The 5,952-nt window shown below is 36.6% G+C and overlaps 1 long non-coding RNA gene across 1 annotated transcript; it reads left to right on the top strand.

Annotated features, from left to right (window-relative positions):
• Nucleotides 1-5,218: 5,218 nt before the first annotated feature.
• LOC146599785 (uncharacterized) lies at nt 5,219-5,451 on the top strand. The gene is made up of 2 exons (XR_014894933.1): nt 5,219-5,315; nt 5,364-5,451. It is a non-coding gene; the product is annotated as an uncharacterized LOC146599785 (long non-coding RNA).
• The last annotated feature ends 501 nt before the right edge of the window (nt 5,452-5,952 follow it).

Below are 5,952 nucleotides of genomic sequence, written 5' to 3'. Positions count from 1 at the left end.
CTGCTGTGGATGGCCTGATTAATGTAGCACCTCAGTGAATTTATCCTTTCCCTCAAAGCAGGACCAAGCAATATTTTATGCCAAAAACATGTATAGGATTGATCTGCCTGTTAAAACTTTGGGTTTATGGCTATTCTTCTGCATCTAGTCAGCAGAATGGATGTCATTTCTTAGTTGTTGGGTTTTTTTAGAAAAATACATATTATATGTTTGAAGTTATATTTGTATTTGTTACATAATTGCACTGTAACTAAGGGAAATACATTATGACTTTTGTCAGGAATTAGTAAAGTTTAGATGTGCCACTGCAAAGTCAATATGCCTGGTATCTATTGCATACAAAAATATTTCCAGTCACCTGCATTGCTGAACCAAAGAAAAACAGCAACCTAAGAAGGCAATATATTATATGCTAGTTAGTAAATGCTTGATTAAGGAAACAGCACCAAAGACTCCTTGTGCAGCAGCTAGAGCTTCTTGTGAGATGTGTAGAACATAAATATTCTTTTCCTCTTGCTAGATAAAAGATCAGATGCATGATATCCACATAGAAACTAACAGCTTACTAAGTGAGGAAAAAATTAGTGAGGCAAAAGACTTCATCTGCTCAGGAGAGTTAAATTGCTTTAAACAAAGAATTGGCATGAGCAGAAATGAATCTGAGAACTGCTGGTAGATGAAGTATTTCCTTTCCTGAATCCAAGGTGTAAGATCTAATAGATGAGGGACTTGAAGTCTCATGCAGCACCCTAAATAGAAAAGAAATCGGTGTTTGATGAAACCCGGCYATCTACAATGTTAGCTGGGTTATTAAAGATGAGAGTTCAGTACAAGTCAGTACAAGTCAGTCTGTTACTAAACACACACTGAGCTGTGCTAACACTTGTTGAGTCTTATTAGGTGAAAAACTTAGAACTGYGGCAGATGATCTTTTTCTCTCAGACCCTTGTTCACTGCATGCTCTGCTAAGCTAATCATCCACATTACACTGGTGGCTGTAATGTGGTACAGAAATATTCAATCTAGCACGGAAATCAGCAGCAGTTTAATTGTGGCAGGATGGAGTGGGCTGATTCCTGGCCAGGAAGGCTGGTTGGCTCGGCTGCGCTGTGGTCCCTGCCAGTGTCCTCCTCTYCCAGCCTGGATGCCATCTACTGCCCTCTGCCATTGTGGGCAGGGAGAGTGTAGGATGGAAAATGAAGGTAGTTTCTCAAACCCGCCCTCTCAAGTATGAAGCTGAAGAAGAGGAGGGCCATACTTTTCTGTTTTGCTCAAACAAAGCTTTTAGCTTCAAATCTAAAAGCATGGTGAATGTTTTTTTCTATGCTAAAACATCAGAAGATGTCTTAGTGGTATGGAAGTGCTTGTATAACCTTAGCTGTACCTATAAATAGGGTTACACATGTATGTTCAGGGAGTCCGAGTCAGTTTCAGTATGTACTTAATTGCAATTCTGCAAAACTAAAATTATTTGTTCATTGTACCTTTGAGAGAATGATGAAGTGTTGGTACGCCATGTAGCAAAAAAAGCTTTCTGTTTTCTGTCATTGCCTTCCAGACTGATGTACGTGTGTATAGCTGGTGGTTAGGCACTGCCAAAAACCTGGTGTTCCAGACTGAAAAATGAACAGGCTGAAATTTCATTTAATGTGTAAACATGTTGGTCACGAGGTAGGGTTGGGGAGTGTTTCAGACCCCCTTCTTTTTTTTTTTTCTTTTCCTTTTTAAACATTCTTGGCATAAATGGATTAATAGCAGCTATGAATACAATTTTGCTTATTTTCATTACCTTAAATGAAATACTGCATGTCATTTTTTTTTAAAGTACCTTATCTGTAGAACAGTCATCCATTTTGATTTACAGAGAAATATTTGTAAAAAGGAATATTTTCATATCTCTTGTATTATCTTTTTTTTTTTTCTTCTAGGAGAAAGATTAAACCAATTAGATAAATTAAGACTACTACTGTCAAGGTGTCAAACATAATGACACTTAACTAGCTCAAGATGGGAGAGATTCTTTAGAATATTTCGTAGATATTCTTCAGAAAGATCAAAGTATCTAAAGCTTCCTACCAAWAACAAATGAAACAGACAAAATTAAAGGTGAACTAAAATTAAAAAAAAAGAATAAAATGCTCACGTGGAGAATTTTTAACTCAAAAGAATACTCCTGTTTCTGTGTTTGTAAGAAGAAATGAGAAGAATTGAGGAATACTTTGCAACAGAAGTAGCTTGTGTGGTTTGTTTGTGGTTCTCTTTGGTTTGTGGTTTCTTTTAATATTTAAACTCTTTTCTCTTTTTGTATTTGCTTGTTGAATATGCCAGAAAATCCAAGAAGAGATGACTCAGGTGGCTTCCTAATTTTCCGTTCTCCAAATCCATCTTTCCTCTTGCATAATGGAATTACACTGATTACTGTGCATTGGAAGTACTCTTAGAAGTACAGGGTGCAGAAAATTCAGTATTAATGTTTTTTTTTTTTTTTTTTTTTAAATCCTGCTACGATGTACAAGATCTAGCTGAATTTGTGTCATTATCTGAAAGATACTGTATTTGCTTCAGGGTATAATAAGAATATATTGTAGTCATGAGAACAGACAAAAATTACAATTCCATTGAGATCATGAAGCAAACATCCTGGTTAAGCTATCTTTTCATGGGAAACACTGAGTTAATTGGATTTCTTCAGAATAGAGGTTAACTAAATGGTGGYATGTCTGCTTCATTTATATATGTAAAGAGTCCAAGAATAATGTTAGTGGGTTTCGTGTCTATAGATCTGTTTGATAACCCTTATACAAAGCTGTGTGTTTTTTCTCTTTTATTTTTCTACATTCTTCTATGCATTGTCTTTGCCAGGATCTATTATATCTCTTCATTTTTGTCATTTTATTGCAATTCAAGAATGGTGCAACTTTAAGAATCGTGTCTAATCATTGTGCTGAAATTGGAACGAATGACGATCTTTTCGTTAGTGTGTGTGAGGAATTAAATCAAATAAATCAAATATTGATAGTTAATGCTGAATCAGATTAACAGCAGTAGGTAAATCAATCATTCTGCATGGATTWTTAACCATTAGTATATAAATTCATAAGCCACCATCACTGTTAAAATTTAGTGAGCTTAGCATAATGAAAGAAAGCTGAGCCCCATTAAAAGGTCAGAAAATTGAACATTTTCTGCTTATTTCACCTAGAAATCTGTTGCTATAATATCACACTTTCTTTTTGTAAGGAATTGTCCTATGACATCCTAATTCTTCAGGCAAGATGCTAGGTATGGAGATGCACTGGCTCTCTTTATCCTTTCTTACACAGAAGCATTCAAGCAGGTTGCAGCATGCCTATAAAAATGCCTATAAAGTCCCATTATACATTCTCACTGCCTACCTCCTGTCTTTCTGAGGTCACGTATAACTTGGTGTCTCAGTGTCACAAATAACTGTAGTCAAGAGCTGTTCTTGTGTTCAGATTGTAGCTGTAGCTGAGGAGGAGGAYTGGAGAACAACAAGAATGAATAATSCAAGACACTCCTCTAAAAATCTCAAAAGCTTTTCAGTGATGTGTAATATGCCTGGCAAAATATGTGGTGTGAGAGATCAAACAGGCTATTTTCTAACCAACAACCAGTTGTCATCTCAGCAGTCTTGTCAACTGCTGTTTTGCACCCCTGTGACCTGTGGTTTGCAGTGCAGATTGCTCTCTGCACACATTTGCTATATCGTTGTGTGCATACAAGTTTTGGCTAGACACATTCCAACYCTAATATAACTTTGGATTTGGAGGTGGGGAAGTAAAAATTGCCCCTCAAATAAGAAGTGACTGTTTTATTGCTCTTTGTTACAGCACATGAAAGCATAGAAACCAAAGATATTCACAGGGACTGGCTGAGAACAATAAAACTCACTCAGCCTGGTAAGTTATATGAAAATTAGTCATTCTTAGCATGTGAATTAATGATGCTATTAGCAGAAGAGATTATTTCTTAGRTTAACCTACTGCTTCCCTTTCCTTCCTGTTTAATAAACATTGTACAATGTCTATGAACATACAGAAGACTAATCTAATGTGGCATCTCTGTTGCATTATAGTCATATGATATCATAGTCTTTTCTCATCATAATCATCTCCTGGTATTTTGGCTTGTTTTATGCGTAATTAATTACCTTTGCATTGAAATGGAAAGTGTTAACAGCATTAGATTCTGTATGAACAGCAAAGATGGTTAGTGAAGGGAGGGAAGATTACTTTTAATCTTTCTTTTAATCTTTATAATGATTTTGATAAATGGGTTTGGATCTAAAACAGAAATTAAGATCAACATTGAGCACAGCAGCTTTAGGTTTACATATTTCCAAGAGACACCTTGACTCAGGTTTTTAGTATGCACRGAGACTGCATTTTGACAGCTTGAAGATAAAAACTCCCATCCACTTGTAGATATTGTATGTTGGGTGCAGACAAATTGAAGAAACCTCTAGGAGTCCTGTAAAGACTTGCAGGTTAACAAGGAGAGTTGRGTAAGCAAAGTGAAGCTTTTCAGTGATTCAAAAAACCTTTTTCTTGGTCTTTTCTGTGTGGTTTCATTCTGTGGCTGCCAGTGACCTCTGTAGTGTGACTCTGACTCATATAAAGTTATGTTTATAGTCAAGTAATTTGTGTTTCTTAATACTGAAATGGTAGYGAAAGAAAAAGATGTCAGTTTTCTCTAAGTTATAGCTGCTTCATTGATAAATGTTAAATGGAGACAAAGGGATWAAATTTCAGAAGTAATAAAGAATAGCTCTTTACTTACTAGTCCTTTATTTTGGAAAGATTCTAAGGATTTTTTTCAGTTTTTCAATATTTTCCTGAAGCCAGGTTATGTGTCATTAAATAGTGTGCAGCAACCACAAGAATTGTTGCAAAATCTTGTTTGTTTTCTCCAAAGGTCTGAAGAAAAGCTACTATTTAAACATTGTGAAAGAAGGAAGGAAGGAAGGATCAATTTGTGAACAGAACATATGGGAAGCAGTCTTCAGGTGTGTTCTGAACTTTAATGTCCATTTTAAATTAGGACAAAATTTCTGTTGGAGCTGTAGCAGACTATTTCGAAGCTTGCAAATAAGCTTTTATATCTGAAAATAAGATGGAGAAATACCCATCCATCTGCAGTTGATCACAAAATCTCTCTTTGACTTCAGTGGAAGGGAAGCTGAATCCCTCTGTGAAGGGATTGATTGCACGGACTCCTGATAAGTTCTGATCAGAAGACGTTTATCCATATCAGAAGGCAAAATATATATATCGATACAGTAAGCACGAGTTACAGTGTGCACGAGACATACACAGCGCAGTGATTGGGTATACAGCGACAAGCACGCGCTCCAGCTACTAAAGCGATTGGTTATGTCCCTTGATACAATTTTCTCACAAGCAGACACCACGGTTATCTGCTTGGCTCATATTCTGCATTCTCACAGCACACCTGCTTCTAGTCTCAGTTGAAGGACGAGTCGCCTAGCTCAGTGTCTAACAAACCCCACACCTCTGGAAGGGAACAGAGGGAGCAATCTTAGAAAATGATGTTATTTATACTSATGCATTGCAGTGCACTAAAGGTTGTGTTGCAGTGACTTGCACAGCAGAGAAATGGCAGTGGGTGCTCRTCACTGCCAGTACACTTGGTGCCATTGCTCAGTAGACCTGGAGCTGAAAAGCAGCTGTGCTGGACTCGGCATTTTGGAAGTTGCTTGAAAATAATAAGCAAGAGGAAGGAGCAGAGGTGTGTGTAGTAGGAATTGTTTTTGACAGAATATTAAACAAGGCAGGGTTTTTAAGCATTTTTATTCTTAGGAGTCCTGAGATCCTGAAATTCCACACRAGCTAATCTCTCTGTTAAATGAGTGTGAACAGAATTATGTAATTACAATTACACACAAACTTAGATTCGTAAGGAATATTTTTG

The sequence above is a fragment of the Rhea americana genome, unplaced genomic scaffold (assembly GCF_003343005.1).
Source record: "Rhea americana isolate MKP2758 unplaced genomic scaffold, rheAme1 scaffold_133, whole genome shotgun sequence".
NCBI lineage: Eukaryota > Metazoa > Chordata > Aves > Rheiformes > Rheidae > Rhea > Rhea americana.
Note: the sequence above shows the minus strand (reverse complement) of the source record. Positions and strands in the feature narration are given on the sequence as shown.